This window comes from Vanellus vanellus, assembly GCF_965231255.1.
Source record: "Vanellus vanellus genome assembly, chromosome: 1".
In the NCBI taxonomy this organism is placed as follows: Eukaryota; Metazoa; Chordata; class Aves; order Charadriiformes; family Charadriidae; genus Vanellus; species Vanellus vanellus.
The window spans coordinates 72,273,163-72,293,842 of NC_138905.1; positions in this window are offsets into that span (position 1 = coordinate 72,273,163).

The window sequence follows — 20,680 nt, forward strand, 5'->3', positions numbered from 1 at the left end:
TTACATGAGCCACATTGCAGAAGATGCTCACCTGTAATACTGCATACAGTTCTGGACACCTGTACTCCAGGAACATAATAAAACCAAGTTGGGGTAGAAGAAAAGTACTACAAAGACGATGAAGGGAGGTGGCTTTTGAAGAACTGGCCCAAGAAGGGGAAATTAGAAGAGCTCTGTTTTTTTCAGTCTAGCAAAACAAAATCTGAGAGGTTGTTCTGGTAATGGAGCATTAAAGTAAGAAATATCACTGCTACAGAAGTTGTTATGCAGGGTTGAAATGGTGTCATTGGAATGTTTTGGGGTTTTTGGGGGGGAAGGGGAGTTAATCCTCTCTTGTCATTAGCAAATAAGCTGTCTATCTTATTTAAAGTCACGTGGATTTTTCTCCCCATACAAACACTCATATAATATTCATATCCTGATCTGTTAGGGCCACCAGAGTACCACAATTCATATTAGTTTTTTGTTTGGTACAAAGATTGTTTTTATTTGAGAAAAGCAAGTATTCCCACATTCCTAAAATAATTTGCCCCTTTTTTCCCCTCACACATGCCTGAAATTCTTCTGGCTTTTGAAACATTAGGGTTGAAAAGTAACTACTATTTGTTTTTTCTTTATATGTTGTAATATTCTTTACTCCATCAAATAGATTTGTATGATCTACATGAAGACGACAGTAAGATTTGGGTTGTTCCACTGCAATGTAGAAGATAAAATGGAAATATGCAGTAGTTCTTCAGGCTAATTAAATAAAACCAGTAACAAGGCAGCCACAGTTTAGACTAAGACACTTCTGAGGAAATCAAATTAAATATAGGTTAACATTCCCTTTTGGTGTCTCGTGACATAAAGTATTGCTAAAGCCCTACTCCTTATCCTTAGCTTTCTTCTGCCACTTTTCAATTAATTTTCTCTTTGCAGAAATAAACCTTTTAATAAGCATATACAATAACACCAATCACTGATGGTAATTACTCTAAGTAAAATAGTGATTTTTATTGCAGCAAATATATAATGACAATTTTAATTATGGAAAGTCTCTAATGCCTTAATGATTTTAGCCCATTTTCCATGTTTGTACATGAAAGCTGGCTCCATATTTTTACTGTTACCGAAGTTACAAGGAGATATTATTGGGCTTTAAATGCTTATTGTCATCTTAGCAGAGTGGCTTTATTTTTTGTTTATGTTCTAAAAGCTTGGCAGAGTGGTGGCAATCCACACACTAATGGCTAATCTGGGTTTGTGCCAAAAGAACAGTAATAGCTACAAGCACAGAAAAAACATCTGAAGAGTAAATGCCAAATTAATCCCCAATGTAACTCTTTTGCCTTAGTGCAGTTACACTAGAGAATACATTTTTCACAGTGTGCATCCTGTTATAATCCATTATCTTCTAAGGGGGCTTGCATATATCGGGACAGTTGAGCACTGGGTTCAGCCGATGCCTTTGTATCCAAAAGAATCCCAAACCACACTGCCAGTTTGTGGCCTGTGTGCCCTGCTATTCAAAATAGCTAAACACATTCAATCTCCCATTGAGAAGCCTAGATGAATTTCACCTTTACAACTGAATTTAGCATGTTATAACTTCCTTTTGAATGCTATAAAACCCTAAAGTGATAGGTAAGTCCCACCAAAATCAACATAGTGGTATGTTTAATGGTAACAGTGATGACTTTTTGACTTTGTTCAATGCTGAATGCTACCATTTTGATACTTGCTGTATTTCATCTTTTTTTTTTTTTTAACCTGTTAGTACACTTATTTATTCTCACAAAATAGGAGAGTTGTTTTCTTGGAGAGAGTATGTAATGCTATTTATACTTGCTATGAGCCAAGTCCTGTTCTGTAGAGAACAGCAGTGTGCCTTTGCTCCTATTGTAGGGTTCTAAATTTGTTATGTTCCACCCTTGGCAAAAGAAAGAAAAAGGAGGAGGATTCAATCTCCATACAGGGAGGTTTTTGAAGAATTTGAAAAAGTGTTATCTCTTAACGATGATCTACTGAAAAAGAAAGTTGCTAGAAGCTGAGGCACCCACCTCAACCGTCTGTCATTAATAATAGTTTGATTGAACTAAACAGTGGGATGTAGTGCCTCATTGATTTAAACTGGATTACAGTAGAAAGTACCTTGGTTGTTTGTGGTTGTTTGTTTTTTTTTTTTTTTTTTTTTCCACTCCCTTGTTTTCTTTCTGTATTCAGGAGTGTAATTTCTCTGTGACTATTCCCAACCTAGTCAGGTTTATTGTCAGAGTACAGTGTGAGAAACTCTTGATTCTTCTCACGCATGGGCTTTCCCCACTGCTGGTTGTTAGCTATAACGATTGAATAGCTCTGTTCACTTTTCTGATGCCTGGTTGTGGACACGGTGCTTCCCTGGCCAGGTGAAGTCTGTTAGATCTCTAGCAGTCTCTTTTTCTTTTCATTTTTTTTTCCTTCCTAGTCTGCTTTTGATAAATTTTACCAGTAGCACTATTACCAGTAGCCCCCACCTCAAGTACTGTGTTCAGTTTTGGGTCCCCCTCACTACAAGAAAGACATAGAAGTGCTGGAGCGTGTCCAGAGAAGGGTAATGGAGCTGGTGAGGGGTCTGGAGTCCCTATGAGGAGTGTCTGAGGGAACTGGGGTTGTTTAGCCTAGAAAAAAGGAGGCTGAGGGGAGACCTTGTTGCTCTCTACAACCACCTGAAAGGAGGTTATAGAGAGGTGGGAGGTCAGTCTCTTCTCACTAGTAACAACAGGTAAGACAAGAGGAAATGGCCTCAAGTTGTGCCACGGGAGGTTCAGATTGGATATTAGGAAAAAGTTCTTCACAAAAGGGTTGTCAAGCATTGGAACAGGTTACCCAGGGAAGTGGTGGAGTCTCTATCCCCAAAGGTGTTTAAAAGACAGGTAGACCTGGTGCCGAGGGACATGGTTTAGTGGTGGTTTTGGCAATGTTATGTTGATGGTTGGACTTGATGATCTTAAAGGTCCCCTCCAACCTAGACAAATCTGACTGTCGTTTCCAAACAGGGGCACCAGAGCCTGTAGTAACTGGCCAAATATAATACTCACATTCACTGTTCCCATTTTCTGTCTCTGTTACTGATTACTGCAATCAACCTTATACATTATGTCTCAAAAGTTTTATTCAGTCATAGCCTAGTCTTAATCCATCAAAATTCCAGCCACATTCTTCTCTGGGTTTGCAATCAGCCCTGTTTGATTTGGATTTTATCAGGGTATTGCTGCTGTTACTAGAGACTTGTTTTGATCTCCCCATCATTAATTGGAGATCATGATATCGTGTGTCTTGGGCTGCGCGTTCTTTGTGGGTTGATAAGCATTTCAGCTGATCGATGCTGTTATTTTCCCTGTGTAAGTGAATGGCATTTGTTCTGAATTCGGAGCTTTTGTAGTGTGCAAAAGATTTTCTTTGGAGATATCTGCCAATACAGTCTGGTTTAAATGCCATTCTAAACTTGGATTTCCATAGCTGTTCTAATAATTCATCAGGTCTATACCTGTACCTCTTGGGGAATGAGAACATATTCTCTGGAAATCTTTACATAACTTGGTGACCTGCATGGTTTGGAAATCATCATCACATCTTTTTCCAATGTCTGTGTGATACTATTATCCCTTGTTTAAACAATTTTTTTCAGCTTTTTCAAAATTGAGTGGTTTACCTGTAAGACATTTGATAAGATATGGTCAATACAGTAGTTGAATGCAACTCATTTCTTGTTTTCCACAGACCCCACAAAAATGTCCTGGATTATTTCCAATTACATTCTGTGGTTGTGTGGGTTATTTTGTGCTTTACCTGCTCCCTCGCTAGCATTGATGTTCTTGATTTCTTATCTTTCAAGATTTCTTTCACCTCTTACTGTTTAAACATATTCATATTTTAAATGCAGAGAGTTCACAGCTCTGTAGTCTGGTTGATGACTGTAGTCTAGATAGTCTACTAAACCTAGCAGGCTTATGTCCATTATGTTCTGCTTGCCGCCTTGCTGTTAGCAAACAGGAGGATGGCAAAAATTGAAACTAACCCTTTATTTGCATGTCCTATACTCAGTGTGTCTTGCCGAATTGTTACATTAAACCATCTGGCCTGCTTCCTCCAGAAATCATTTAGTCATTGACCCAGTAAGTGCCCTACATGCCCCAGGCTTTTCAGTCTGAGTGCTTTGTGTTACTGTCTCTTGCTGTCTTGGCCCTTCACGAAATGTTTGCCTTCGTTCTTAGTCTACTTTTCCTTGAATGCTTACTATAGTGGACTTTTTCGTCTGTCATCTGGTGCATAATTAAGAATTGATCCAAAATCCTTGCTTGCTCGCTTCCTTCCTGTGGGGATGGAAGAAGCCATGAGAGAACGTGGTTCTTTCAGAACACCCTTAATCCACGATTGCTCGCTCTCTCTCATTGGTTTAGAAAAGGAGATAAAAAAACCCGAACCCTTCTCTCCTGGGTGTCATTCTGAACAAAGAACTAGAATATGGTCCAAATGAAATTGCCATTGGAAGGGTGAGTTGATTTTAACTGTTTGAAAAAATCATATGCAGAATGGTTGTAAAGGGTTTTCTAGAAAGCCAGAGAAAAGCAAAAAGTGAAATTCCTAAGATCATCTTCCTAAAGATCTGAATGAGAATGGCAGCTCTCTATGATAATCTAAATTGAAAAATAAGTGAGCATGCTACACTGTCAGAATGAAATTCAAAATGTTTCTCATGCTTTGTAGAAATGGAGGAGATATGATCTGGGCCAGGAGATAAGAACCAGCACTAAGTGGCATACGTTGAAAATACAAACAAGATCATGAGTAAGAAGGGGGCAGGGGGCATATTTGGCTGTGCCACGGCACTCAGAAGCTTAATCTGGCTGTTGTAGATTCCAAATTGTACTGGTCAATATTAGAGTGGTGTTAAGGGGGGGGAAGCCTAAGCATTATTTGGGATTTATAAATAAGAATGTTGTGTTAGACCCTGGAGGTAATTGTTCTTCTTTACTCTCAAATGGTTATGAGGCATCAGCAGGACTAACAGTGTGTTATTTTGGATACTGCTCTTTAATAAAAACAGTGAGACTCTGGAGGACTTTGGCAAAGGTGAAGAAAAGTTCCAGATGACACTGAAATTAGGCAATACCAGTTGATACATTTTGAGTTTGCATACAACTGTACATGAGCTTACACAGCTATGTATGGTGAAATCCTACTCCTACGTGGAGCCAAGACAATAGTTGAGAGTTAAATTGGTGAACTTCCATCCGTTTCTTTTGCCTTATGACTAAAACAGTCACATCAAAGATACAAAATAATTGACTGTTGAGGGTGTTACTAAAAGTCTGCATACACTTGGCAGAACAGCATACGCTTTGCTGCAGAATTGAGAAAGCTTGAAAGTGTCTTACCCGCCTTCCACAACTGGAATAATAGATCTAAAGATATGTGCATTGAATAGCCCATAAATAATTTCCAGAATTGTTTGTCTGTTCCTTCTTAAATAATGACTTCCTTGAGCTGATCATCAGTAGGCACGTAACTGATTCCTAAAAAAAAATTTAAACATATAGAATAATATTGAGCTGAGAAATCTCTTTAAATGGCGTTTTTATGTAATGCTTAAGATTCGCGTAGAGATGAACACCAAACACAGTGAAGTAGTGGTAATCCTTTGTCTGGCTTCAGTGAGCTGTGGAGAAAGCACAAATAGTGGAGGATGTTGCTCCATGTTACAACCAGAGCAAACAAAACTTGGCCATGACTGTTGCAATATTACTTATGGCTGTTGGTTGTTCGTCCTTCATCTGTACAGCGATGTAAGTGTATGTTTGCTGTGTGTTTGCAGGTTGTCCCACACCCTGATGATGATAATCCAATTTCACTGCACACTAGAAGTCAGCCTAGAAAGATGTCTTGCGTTTCCGTCATGCCAAATATTGCATGTTCGTTCTTTGAGTATTTGGTCCTCAACTAAATAATTTCTCTACTGTTCTACAGCTCGCAGGTCTGTCTAGAGCCTTTTGCTTTGTAATGCTTTGTAATTCTGAAGTCATAAACTCTGACTCTTTTTTTTTTAGTATGGTTTATCATTACTCTGACTTATTTTTTAATTATTATTTATTTATTTTCCTAAATTATTTCTGTACCTCAGTATGTAGCTCTGGTCTCCAGCACCACAGGTCTGTCATGTAACCTCAACATTCTCTCACACTGTTCTCAAAAATCAGCTGTAGCTGGTGTAGGCCTGATACCAGTTCCTGAAACTTTCCTTTTCAGTTTCAGTTGCATTTGAAAGGGTTTTTCCAGCATTGCCTATGACTTTTATTTTCTTACTCTCTTTGCTTTGTAGATTAGAGGAATACATTATCACACTTGCTATTCGGGTATAGTTGTCTTCTCTTCTAACAGCGTGGAAAGACTGACCCACGTCTGTCAGGTGCCTCAGTTCACTGTCCTCTCTCTCCTCAGCAATTCTTCTGCTTGTTTGCTCAGGACTGGTGATGATAGGGCCTAGAAAGCAAATGCTTCTTTCCACTGCAGCTACTGCCAGTTGTTGTCAGTTTACTGATCATTTATCTCTGAGGAAAAGCAACTAACCACCTTTGATCTGTTTAACAGCTCACCTTCTTTTTCTGGGTAGTGTGGTGATGGATAAACTTGCATAGTTTTGGGGAAGTAGTTTTGGGACTGTCTGGCTTTGCTGGTGTGACAAAGATGAAAACTAGTCTGTCAGTAGATTCGTGGCTGTGCTCCGTAGATTTCACTTTTACTGGAATTCTTTTTTTGTTATCTAGTAAAATCAGTCCTGTCTCCCTAGCTATTCTGTAGGTATTCTTTTCCTTGAACCATCACTGCATCATAGAATTTTAGCTCATCTTCTTTTCAATCTTCTGGGGAAAAAACCTAGAAGTAAACATCACTCTGCTCTTTTTGGTCGCTTAAAACACATAAAATTAAAAAAAAAATAATCCATTTTCATTACCTTCAGCCACAGTGGGCACTGCATCCATGCATAACACTCACTTGCTGTGTTAGTCTTGGATGACTCTAAGGTCTTGTGAGGGCACCCAGAGTAAAACAATAACTGTGCTGTTTGGTCCTTGCTATTTCTGTTCTTCTGGAACCATATTCCATGGATTTAGGATGGGGGTTTCATAGTAAAACACAGAAGAATTTTGTTTATCAATATAGGAAGAGATGTAGGAGAAATGATGATGGCCTGCTGTGAACCGGTTGGGTTCCTGCCAGAATGAAACTGAAACCACACGTTTCTAGATTATGTCCAAAGCCATAGGCACTTGATGAGACACTCTAAACCTGGACTGGAAGCCAGGTTGTTGTCATGAACCGGAGTGGCTCAGCACAAAGGCAAATTGTACTGCTGAAGTACAGCCAAAGCACTGTTGACTGTCAAATTTTTAATTTAATAGTTCCTGATTTCTCCCATCTTGCTGTAAAAATAAATAAATAATCTGTGGGCCTGACTAGCATGTGGAAGCATTGCTACTGGTCTGAAAGAAAAAACAGAGCTGAGATGAAAAGCAGAGTTAGAATTTCTTGTAATGATTTCTTCATTTGCCAGAAAGTATTCCTGCAAGTCTTAGATGAGAATTTTTTTAATCAGAGATCACATAAGGAATGAGGAGGGGGAAGAGCACTGTGGCTTCTCTGACAATACAGTTACACATTAAGCTGAGATACTAGTTCTTATGAAAGCAACAAGTCCTCTAGATAGCTTTATTGTTAGGGGTTCCCACTGTTTAACAGTGCAGAAAAAAGTAGAAAATGAATTATGATAGGATTTTTCTTTTATCACTTTAATAAACTTCTCTGGGGTACATCAGTAATCCACTTCACAACTTCTCCCACCCCCTCACCCCTTCAAATCTATGTATTCCACACTGACTGGTATAACATGAAGAATGATACTACAAAGAGACTCAGAAATATGTAAAGTTCCCTGTGCCTTCCCTGAATATGTTAAAATAGTCAACAAAAACATGGTAATTTCAACTCCAGTTCATTTGATCTAATATTAAATTAGCTGCTCTTGGGATATCCTCTTTTTAATCAGTCAGAACACATTTGTATGCTCTCATTTTTCTGTGGGGTTCATTAAGAGTTAAGGAATTGAACAGAACTGCTTCAAGTACAAATGAGAGACTTCCCCTCCCTTTCTCCCAGATCATTTTGACCTTGTGTTATTTTGGGCATCAGAAGGATGAAACCTACTTTGCTTTTTTTGAATCAGGGCCATCACGGATGTCAGCTCTCCAATATGGGGATGAAAACTCCATTATTTCTCAAAAACCCACTGAGTCAAGCATATCGGAACCAGAATCAATTCTAGGTTTTAGTTTGGAAAAATGAGATGTAAAATTCTTGGAAAGAGGCAAAGAGAAGGTCAACTCTATTCTGAGCACAAGTCTGTATGAGAAAAGGAGAGGAGTGAGGTGGTGGGAGGAGCAAAGTAGCAGTGATGCATATGTAGTTGTGAGATTTTTTTCTTTTAATTTAACAATAAATTTTATACCTCTGTAAAATATATGATAAATTTCATTAGACTTGCATGAAATCCTGATAGAAGCAAACAGGCTCTGAAAAAGAACAGATGTATTAGCATGGGTCATCTTGCAAGACCAGAACGTTTATTATAGTGGAGGTTGCTAGTCGCGCTGCTGTGGTCTTGTAATTTATTTATTTTTTTGTGTGTGTGAGGTCTAGAAAAGAAAAAAATGTTATGGCCCTTTTTATCTAAAAAAAACCCAATATACCCAAACAAAAAAAAAACTCCACACGAACACTAGAGACAAAAAAAAAAAAGCCCCTTGAGTCCATTAACTTCATTGCATGCAATTCTAAAAGAAATAGCTTTGGATTAGCTAGCAATTGAAAATCCCATAGGAATGGGTTAGCTCGTATACATGCTACCCAGGAGAAAACAAAATTGTCACATATTTTGCTTAAGGTGTGGGAAGAAAAATCAAATCAAATAGCATTTTACAAGTGCATGTAATAACTTGAATTTAAAACAAGATATGTATTATTCAAGTAATTCTAAGCATGGTATAGTAAATTTTTCATGAAGGCTAAGAAAAAAAATGACAGAAATATCATTTAAACTGAGTGTTTTTGATGCTGAACTTGAAAGTGGGGGATTTAATGGAACTTTTTTTAATATGACGAGTCTCAGATAACATCATATTTGGCAAAGTGCTTTATTGGTTTTTGGATTAGAGTTTTTTCATAAATTTTTCTCTTCAAACTAATAAAATTCATGTAGCTGTCAGTTTGGATTTGATCCCTATTTTGTTTTGCCTCAACAGTGTAATCTCAATCAGTCTAACTTATTTTTATGCTGCATTTACAGGGTGTAAAGATGACAAATCACTCATGTCTCAGTGCTAGTATTTTATCAAAAGTTTGAATGAGTATCAAGGCTGAGGATAACAGAGAAAGATGAGGCTCAGAACAACAGCTGTGTGACAATGCAGGCTGGACAGATGCTTCTGTCTTTACACCACTGCTCAACAGTGCATTGTGTTAACAGTCCCATACAGATCAACTTTGCACTGGCGAAGTAAAACCTCATTTGTTCTGAGCGAAGGGTAGCGGAAGCTGTGGGGAGGATGGATAATGGAGTATTGCTCATGGAACTGGTGAGGTCTTTCTTTCAACCCGCACCTTGCTCCTGACTTGAGTGTCACTTCTGATGCAGTCTTTGCACCTTCTTTTGATGTTGGTTTCCTTCCTGAGTTGTGACTACTGGCAAAAGGGATGGTGGTGGTCTTGAGATACATCAGAAATGACCTCAATTATATCGCCTAAACTAAGAGCAGAAAAAGTCTATATAATTGCATTTACTGTAAGTTTTTTCTATTGTATTGGTTTTATATAGATCTTAAAATCCTAAGAGAAGGGACTATTTTTCCACAATGTTTTCATGCAGCACATGACAGAGTAAGATCCAAATATCAGGTGGGACATCTAGGTGCCACTGTAGAATGCTATAATAATAATAAGAATTAAACTCTGATAACTTGAGAAATGTTTGTTGTCCTAGGAATTTCTATCCTTGTTTTTTCTTTTTCTGAAAATAGGCTTTACCTCAACTTTCTGATTCAATAATCTTTTATTTCTGGCACGTAAGATGATGTTGAGAAGACAGAAATCCCCTGAGCATCATTTGTTGAGCAGGCAAATATTTCAGGGGAAGAAGTTGCAGAGAAGCATTTTTCAATTACAGTTTCTTAGTCCCTAACTTGCGATGACTAACAAGCGGGCAGGAATGTTAGCAGTGAATTTGTCCTCTGAGGTTCCATCTCATGTGGCATTTAAGATGATTAGAGAATTAGGAGGAGGGATTAATGTGAAATATCAGGCACAGGAACTCCTTGTGCCAAAGCTGGAGGATCAAATATCAACCTTTGGAAGGGAATTGCAAGCTCTGAGTCAGAATTATAATAGTCTAAATGAGAAGGCTAAAAGAGCTAGGAATTTATGTGCAGCGTTGGTAAAGGATACCCTGGGCCTTCACAGGAAAATGGAAGTGATAGGAAATCAAATTAAAATGAATAATTTGAGGTTGCTTGGCATGAAAATGAAGAACTGGATATAACTGAAACTAGGGACATGATGTAAGATTTGCTTGAACTTTGTTTCAGCTGCTCTTGATGAAGCATAGAGCTTTACTGTGTTCCTCAAAAACTTTTTTCTGCTGTAAAAATAAATATCTTTGACAGCGGTGAAGTTTTTAGTGCAATTCTTACCTTGTTTCTTCAGAAGGCAATAAAGAAGTACTGATGTAAATGAAAAGTACAGGACAAGAAAATCACTATTCTTGCATAAGGAAGAAATGCATATCCTCACGTAAACTCATCTGGGGAAGTACAGTCTGCTTCTTAAAACACTTTCTCTCAAATGCAGAAGAGGTCTTGGGTTTTGATTGTTAAATTGTCGAACTTCCACTTTCAACTTCTTCATAATGTGCATCTGTGAATATCTAAAAAGAAATTATAAAGCTCCTTCTCTACAGATTTTCTTGGAGGAAAATGGTTAAGAGCCTTCTCTTAACCGTATCCCTTGCCAGTAAAATCTTCTATATTGTAGGATCTTGTTAAAGAGTCTGCAAGTGTATTTGTAATTCCTGATCTTTTTCCAAAATTTGTGAAACCCAAGCAGAAGTAGATAATGCTAACTGCTGAATGTGTGTAATCTCAGAGCTCCATTGATAAAAATGCTATCCAAACATACTCTAATAAATCCCTTTCAATATAGAGACCAGAGTATAGCTGGACATTGGAGCTAGTGCACTGTTTATGGAGTGGTTTCATTAAAAGCAGAAGTGTTTTAACATAAACTTTCATCATCGTGTGAGGTTTTTTTTGACATCACCTATTTCACTTCACTGAACATGCAGACTTGCCCAAGAAGTGAGGCAGAGGGGTGAAAAAACCTAAAAGCACCACTGCCAGATTTCTCAGAAGAAAGTGAACAGGAACTGGAAAAGTTATAGATGATAAATGGCAAAGAACGCATCACTTATAGGAAGAAGTTCTAGAGATAAATTTTCTGGGTGTGTGGAATGGAGGAGCAGTAAATATGTGTAAAGTAAGGACAACAGTATTAAGACACATGCAAAATAAGGAATAGGGATGTTTCAGTGCTTCTACATTATAAATAGTTAATGGCAGTAGTGAATATGTGGTGTAGTATTTGGGCTCATCTCTTAAAAATCCTCACTTCTTACTCGTAAAGAATCTCTAGTGTTTCTTTACCAGGAGAAGGTGGCACCCTATCCAATACCATTTGGTTCATATTTGATCATGTACGTGTTACTAATGAACTTGGAATGACTTTTCTAGTCAAGTCCTTAAAAGTCCTCCCTTCCCCATCTCTCTTCACACCCCACCAATATGTATGTTGTTCTAATTTTAAACTTCCACACTATCGGCGATCTCCAGGAATAAACAAATGGAGGAATTGAAGCACAGATGAAGTGACTTAAGCTCACAAGAGTAGATCCAATAGCTGAGCCCTGATCTCTTGAGGCTCTGTCCAGTGCTATTGGGTGCCAGTCTTGGATGTCAACTCTTAGGTGATTTTTAGGATTTCACCCCTTGACCCTTATGCGATTTGCATCTCTCCGAGGGTAATAGAGCACTGTGTTGTCAGGAGGAGTGTGTTTAGCATAAGTAAAATGATTCAGCAGTCTCAGTTCCCTTTCATATGGTTTGTTGATGTCTAGTTGAATTAGAAGCGTGTTGGAAATGGCATCTTGGTAAAGAGATGACAAAGACTGAAAGAATAGTAAAGACAGCTACCATCTTTCCGAAAAGAGATTCTCCTCAGTGCTGGGATGAATTTTATTGTCTATATTAAGGATGTATTGATGTATGGGCAATATTGTATGGGTATATTGTCCATACCAAACCTCTTTAGTGGATTGAAAGAACTTCAGCTCTTGGCCTGCCAACCTGGATGCTCTTTTATAAATGCTAAAGTTTTGTTAAGTAAGAAACACTTCTAAACAATTTTTATACCAACTTTCATTATTCAGCATGAAAATGAATTTACTTCAAAGAATCTTCTTGCTATCCTCCCAAAATATACTTTTTTTTTTTTTCTGAGGCTGAGGTCAATTGATACTCTCACTAGCTGTGAAAACCCTGAAATCTCTTTCTAGCTGTATTGAAACTAACAAAGAAATGAAATCCCTGATATTTATGTTATTTTTTAGAAAGTTGCTATCTCTGTATAATGAATTAGGCGCAACTAATTAGCTAGGCACCACAACTGTGAAGATTTCTGTTAACTGAACTTCAAAGCTTTCGTGCTGACTGTTTGCAGGAGAGTGTTCATGCTACGATCATCACTGTGCTTGTCTGTTGCTTTTAATAGTGTCAGCAGTAACGGGAGATGTGCACTGATTTCCTTAATAGAAGCTGGAAGTATGGGGATCCTGATGATAGTAATAGGTTTTCAAAACCTTCCTGAAGCACGTACAAAACTTAACTGACACATAGATATGGTCAAATTTCATTTAAAAAATCCCAGTTATGAAAACTGGGTCTAAAGGTGTATTTTGAGTCAGACCCACAGGACAGAATTTTAGTTTATCAAGGCTGTTCCCCTAGTGATAGGGACTTGCCCTTCACAGACGGTTTAGCAAGGTATTATTGTAAGAAGAACCTATGTTCTGTGTTTTAGTGGAAACTTTGTTGCTTGTAATCATCTGTCAGCCTATATTTCTCTCACGAATTCGATTTTCTAGATTATTCCGGAGTGTGCAAAGGACTCGAATTCCCACATTAAAGTGTGGAAGTCCTTTGATTCGTTCGTATGGCGGCGTTTGTTTCCCTAGAGTGCACCCATACCTAATACTCTGGATGGGAGGTAGATGCTGGACTTGTGAGTCGGCTAGCACCAAACAGGAGCGCAAGGGCTAACTGAGACAAAAAGGGCGAAGACCTATGCTAGCTTACATCCAAGCAGGATTTCAGTCACCTTAGGCAAAGGACTGAGAAGCTGTGGCAGCATGCTTCCCAGGAGGCCGGTTCTTCTTCAACCAGAGATAAAAATAGAGGCTGAATCCCTTGCAAATAATTTTTTCCAGTAAGCACATGATTTCATGCTTATAAATTGAGGGTATAGTATTATTTCCGAGTTGAAAACTTTTTCTTTGCCCATTTGATCAAATTTCTTTAGGTTCTTCTGTAATCTAAATTTTCCTTAGGGGTATTTGCAACATTTTTCCAATGCAGTTTTGGTTGCAAGTTTAATTAACTTGTTGCTTATTTTCCTTATTCCTATTTGATTTGAATTTTAATATATTTAGCATTAATAATAGTCTCTGCCTTAAGGAATGTACAGTAAAAAAAAAAAAGGGATATGGAAAATATGTGACTGAGTGTCTTATTTACAATTATAAACTTGCTTCTTGCAGCTATTGTGAAAGCACTCTATTGTAGAATGGGACTTGAGTGAAAGGCAGCTAATAGCTTGGCTTTAACACAGCTTCTTCCTTATCATGCTAGTCAACACCTTCAGAAAATATTATTGACAGTGACAATAACTACTCAATGTTCTCACAAAATTTCTGAAAAATAAATAACATCTAAGGATGGGTTTTTCCCCCTTTTTCCATATACCCTTTATTTTTTCTGTACTTAAATTGGTGCTCTGATGAATGAATAGATGTACACAGAGCACCGATCCTTATCTTATTAGCCTCCTGGATCTGATTTTATCTCACTTATAGGCAAAATTTGGCTGCAGCTCAACACTTGCTGCTGTCATGCATGTTACTGGGCGTACTAAGAGCTACTTTGTCACCGTAATGGATTGCTGGACTGGGGACTAGCTCATCCCTATTCAGCAGAGCGCTGAGAATTGTGCGTACTTTCAGGGAAGTGTCCAAGCTGTTGACCTTAGTGTTCACTGCAGGGATGGTGTGCCCTGTTGTGCTTCGCTGAAATTGTACCCTCTTTGTTTATTAAGCACTGACAATGACTTCTGCGGTAGCAAGACTTTTTCTGCTATCTGTTTCATTCTACAGTACTGGGCTGCGACTGCTTTGCGCTTCCTTTTACATCTCTCATAAGAATTAAGTTTTACAAGAGCTCAAAGCACTATTAATAAGAGGACAGTGGGTTCCAACTGAGTTCTTTTTACCAGGATTTCAAAAACCTATGCCAGATCTAACCTATGTGCACTTTAAATACATGTAAACACACTTATTGCTACAGATTAGTGAAACTTAACATGCGCAAAATAATTGTGCTGACAGAATAGGTTTCATTTTACAGAGCACATCTTGGTGTGTAGTTTTCGTGCTTACCCAGACTTGGAAAGTAGTAAGTTTGAAATTACTTTCATGTGGATACATGAAACTTGTTAAAGATTAGGTGAACCTGGCAGAGAGGAGAGTACCTTGTCTGGTGCTCAGCTGCTGAGGCGGAATTTGTTTCTACTCGTAACCACTGAGAGCAGTTTACAATAGGTTAGACTTACACAGCCCATACTGAGGAGATACTCCTTTTCATTTTAGGTGGAAATCATACACTATAAAGACGTGGTAGTTAAAGGTCTCTGAACAATCATGTTTGCTTGAATCCGAAATCTGCAACCCCTGGTGTTTGTGGCCCTCCTCTGCTCTAAGTTAAGCCAAGTTTTTAGCAATGATTGGTTTTCAAGCTCAGCAGTTCCCTCTGTCCGTTACGTTGATGGTTCACTGGTACGTTATAACTAGAAAACTGTAATATTTTTGAAGCTTAGGTTTTTAAGCAGCATTAGCTCAGAGGCCACATGCGGGTCAGCTGGACAACTTCAGCAGCACAATCGGAAATGAGTGTGAGTGGGTGCTGCATGCCCGTTTTCCTTGTGGGGAAAAAACTGGTCACTGAACCGTCCCCGTCAGGCAATTTGAGCAGCTCTAGTTGCGCAGTTGGACTCTGTTCTTGGACTTTGAGTAGTGAGGCTTACTTTGTGTCTGGCTGTCAGAATATTTTACAGATCATGCTTGTAATTTTTCACTTGCCTGCGTTTTCTCCTGTTTAACCCTCAGTTCAGTGATCAGGGCTGCAATCCTTTTCTGGTTTTCTTTTCAGAAAATGCTTGCTTCATGTGAAAATGTTCAAAAGTATTTTTCTACACCAAGTTGAAATGCTTTTGTTTTCTTGTTTGCTTTTTAAAGTCCCCTCGAATAAAAAACCGGTTCCCACTCTGGCTCAGCACGATCATCACCTGGGGTGCTTTCTCTTGTTTGAACTAGAAAACCCATCATAGAGCTTAGAAACTTTTCTGGTGGAAAAAGTGCTCTAGCAAGTTTTATATTCTCACAAAAGGCTTTGATTTTGAAAGATTAAGAACTTTAACAGAGAACAGAGATTGAGTTGAAAAATTCATAGTTGCCTCTATCGAGGGATGTTTACCATGAGAATGGTGCAAGTTTGCCTACGCTCAAAACCTATCTGAGTCTTCCTGCGCTTCCAGAACTGGGTCTAGTGAGTGAAACAGGCTTTATTCTATTTATAAAGCTGCTTTCACATAGGAAGCCATCAGTTTTAGCTATACTAATGCATAACAGATGTCACTGAAACAGGGAGCTTCACCCATGTTGTGTGGAGTCCGAGCATGAGCCACCCCAATTAGAGTTTTATACAAGGAGGAAAGAAAGTCTTAATTAGTTACCCTCCTGCCCCTTAAATCTGCCCTATTATATACTAAATACAATGCGATGGTTAAAGCTACGTTAGTACAGTGCACCAATTGGTATAGCATTGCTTAGCTCAAAATCCTGAACTGCAAGTGTCAAGGTCTTGTCGCTCTTTTCAGCAAGATGGCTGTTAATCAGGAGCTGTAATGAATAACGTTTAACAGCATCACATTCACAGGCATACCATTGATTCTTGAAGTGCTTCATTAGTGCTCCAAGTCTGGTTTGCTTTCCTTTCTTCGCAGCAAAGAATGGAGTGGGAAGAGTTCTTGCTAAGAGCCTGCTTTGCCAAAGCAGCATGCTGAACTTACTACTTTTTTATGTTACTAAATGCTGGAATTCAAATTAAATGGTGTTGGAACAATAGAATCAAATGCCCTCTCAAAAGTATTGCATTCACGGCTGTAAGACTTTTACATTCTGGCCAAGTATTTTGATACTGAAATAGGACCCAGTTTTGTAGACCTGGTAGTGGAATTGGAAGCTGTCTCCTGATTGCTAATTGACTTTTGAGGGGCTAAAAGAGCATAGCTGGGGCAGCAGCGTTACCGAAAAAGCTATTAAAAAAGAAAAAAAGCCAAACCTCTCAAAATCAATTTTGGTTGAAGTTACCAGGGCTGTTTGTTTACATGCTTCAAAGTCTAAGATTTTTAACATTTTTGCCCATGAGAAACTTGTAATACTTAACGTGTGGATGAGGTGGTTTAGACAGAGTTGGCAATATAAAAGACAAAATACTGAATCTCACGGACTTCTTGGCTGCTGCTTTCTTCTTGACACATTTTCCTTTCCTTACAGTTGTTCTATAGTTTTTGTGGATATGCTGTCATCTTTCAGTTAGTTGCTGTTGGTTAGAAACAAGCACTCATTATAGTTGTCCTTTTAAATCAAGGTGAAAAATAGCAAGCCAAAAAAAAAAAAAAAGTGTAAAGGGAAGGAAGGTGCAGGAGGCAGCTAGGGAGGTAAAGTAAGGTTAGGAAAAATGTTGGAGCTGTAAGACAGAAAAGAGAAATCCAGCTAGTCCAGAGGAAGCCTAAAGACATTGAAAGGCAGCTTGGAATGGTGCTATCCAGAACCTATGGTAGTATAAGGGGTGGAGGCAGTATTAGATATTTTTTTTTTCTTTTCTTTGGTCAACTAAATGTAGGCCCCAAGCCACCTCCCTACTGGAATTAAATATGTTCCCAGAGGTGAAGTGATGTCTTTTTCTATTCTCTTTCTCTGCTTCGGCTCCTTTGCTTTCCTTATTCTCTTTTGTACCCCATTTTCATAATTTATCAGTTTTTCTCTCTACCACTTTGTTTTCTGTTTCTGTGACATCTCTCTGCCCTGTTTAAGTATTTTTTTAGCCTCCACTGCACTTCTGCTTTAGATAATGCCTTCCTTCCTCTGCTTATTTCTTTTTCCATCCTCTACTGCCCTCTCTGATGACTTTATCTCTTTTGCTGCCCTACTTATTTGCTGTTCTTTCCTTTGTTCCTGATTTTTTTGATCCATTGCCATGCAGCTTTGCCTGCTTTCTTTATTGCTGTTTTTCTTTCTTAATTTCCTTTCTTCCTTACATCTGGTAGTATTAAGACAGCCTATATCTTAATGTGTTCTCATACCACTGAGATCAAGGTAAAATGTTCAGACCAATGAAATTATATGTGAGTTGGAATTAAAGAAAGATTTGGTCTACATTTCTCCTCATTTTCCTCTCTGAGGATAAGACGGAGCATCAAAAACCTCTTGTACATCAAAAGTGTTTTTCTAGTTGTCAAAATGAGTTTTAGCAGTTGATAATTCCTTATTAAGTGACCAAATGTGCTTCCAATAAATTTGTGATTGACCTCAAGCTGCAACAGTTTTAGGCTTTTTCTTTGCTTGTTACATTGGCACCCTAAAATCTTCTGTGAAGTTTGAGACCACCATTTTATGTGACTCTTGAAAAACACATCCCTGAAACAGAGAAAACAAACACAGTAAGGAGTATCCCCTTAAATACTAGTATCTAGGTACTAGATTTAGTATCTAAGATCTAGAGACAAGTTTTCAGAGACTTTTAGACCCAAAAGTTTTTTAAAAATCTTCCCCAGCTATAAGGAGAAAGGGAGGTGAGCCAACGGGAAGACCAGAGATGCAAATGGACTTACTCCAAATCTCACGGGAGGCCTGACTATTGCAGAGTGAAGAAAGTGTGCTGAGATCTCTAGTCTCTGGCCCCAGTGGCTTTTTGTCTGTTTGACTGTGGGAGGTCTTAGTGATGAGGCTTCCCCATTGCATTGTATAAAACTGTTTTTCTTCTGCCGTGGTACTATGCCTCTGCTGAGGAAAATGGTGTGTTTAGAATGGGACAAAATGGGATTGTCAAGGATTAAGACTGTCTTGCACTGCTCAGGTGCCATCCACCTTGAAAGGAATGTGCAAATCTGTAGCTTGTTCGGAAGGCTTGTTTTTTCCTAACCCCTTCAAAGACTTGATATCCTTAAAAAAGCAATTTTTAGAAATAGCCTTGATTTCTTTCAGTATTGTAGTGGTATATCCCTAATACCACACTCCTACATAGTGCTTTCTTTCCATACCTTTGGAAGAGTTTTATAAGCAAAATTGGCATCATTATTCACATTTTTACTACCAAACTCAGCCTTACGCGATAAAGGTTTAAATCTTGTGTAACATTTTTCTGCTCTGCTCCCCGAAGCTGGGGTGAAATCCTGGCCTACCTGAAGTCGGTGGCAGAAAGCCCCATTAACCTCCAGTGGAGCTAGAAATCCACCCTCAGTGCCTGTCATCTATTTTACTTTCTCGGTTCTTAATACACTGGAAAATTGAATTCACTGAAGCAACATCCACTTCAGGCCAGGCTCCGGGGAATTTGAGCTGAAATTCAGCCCTCGGAGATGGGGATGGATCATAAGCTTTTGCCTTCTGGCAAATGGAGGAGCAAGGGGGCACCGAAAGCCCACTGTTCTTTCTGCAAACTTTCTAAAATGTATCATGCAAAAAGAGATGAAAAAACAAAACAAAGAGTATTTCTATAAAGGGTCCTTGTTTTCAGTATTTCAGTGTTACAGTTCTCTTTCAACAAGCTGTGTCTAGCTTCAAGAAGATCTCAATCGCCTTGTCCGAATATTTCAGTGGTGTAACAAAAGGGTTCAACAATGTGGGACTGAGGAAGATATGAACTGCTGAAGTTCAGTTACTTGGAGATTATAATTTCAGGCGAAGTAAAGAGCAATAAAAAGAGAAAACATATGCTTGAATAAAAAAAAAATGCAATGCGAGACTTTTTTTTGCACTGTCTGGTACCTCTATAGGATTATCAGCATCAGGATGGCTTAAGAGTCTCTTGTTAGCTAAAAGGGGCCGCATCTGCAATTCCGTGTTTCCTCATTTGGTAAGTGTTTGAGGCCAGGTTGGATGGGGCTTTGAGCAACCTGGTTTAGGGGGAGGTGTCCCTGCCCATGGCTGTGGGGTTGGAATGAGATGATCTTTAAGGTCCCTTCCAACCTAAACCATTCTATGATTCTATATATGTCTAAATAAAGGTGTGTCTGGTGCTTGGCTGTAGTCTACTCAGTTACAGTCTTCTGACTGGAAAAGGCGAAGTGGTGCTTCGTTCAATGAAAGCACAGGCTTCACGGTTAATCCTGCAAATCTTAACATTTTAGTTACCTGGAGGTAACTAAACGACACTGAGGTTGGGACAACTTGGATAGTCAGAAGCTCTAAACTTCTTAATTATTTCTTGTCATAAATTCAGGTCTCATCACTCTTCCACGATTTTCTATGCTTAAAGCCTTTTTTTGTGGGGGGGTTTGGGGTGGTATAAAAAAAACAGTGACCATAGTGGCCCTTACAAGAATTTGGAGCGCAGGAGGCATGCTCACTCACAATTGTTTCTACTGTGTTAATAGAGCCCTGGGTGCTCTTCTTGTCTGCAGAAATTTAGGATGGCACACGTCAGCATGTGGCTCCAGGGCCCACAAAATTGTCTTACAGTGCACCTAGACCCTGTAAAGCAGTTAATAAATGCTATGCTTCACTTTTAGTGTTTTCGTAGCCTTCTTAATCTAATTTATGTAATCTGTTTTAATCAAATCTTGCTAAACTGTTATTTTATGTTTAATAGCTGCTCAGAGACTGTTTCTGAATGTCTTTTTTTTTTTTTTTTTCCCCATAAAAATTCTACATAGGATTAAAGCAGAACCCCAGCCTACCCCAGAGAAATCTGATCTGAGTTTTGAATTTTGGGAGTGCAGAAATTGGCTGGCTATGTAACAACACAGCAAAGGTAATGCAAATTTCCTTATCCAGCTTCCCATTTGCTTTCTCCTTCCCAACTTCCTTCAACAGTGAACTTGACACAAAGGTGCGTTCTGAGAATTGTCCAGAGAATTTGAGTAGATAACTGAGTTTCCATGCCTGTTCAGACCGTTCAACTAATAACAGGAAAGATGTGTGCTTTTTGGTGTTTAGGACTAAAGATTG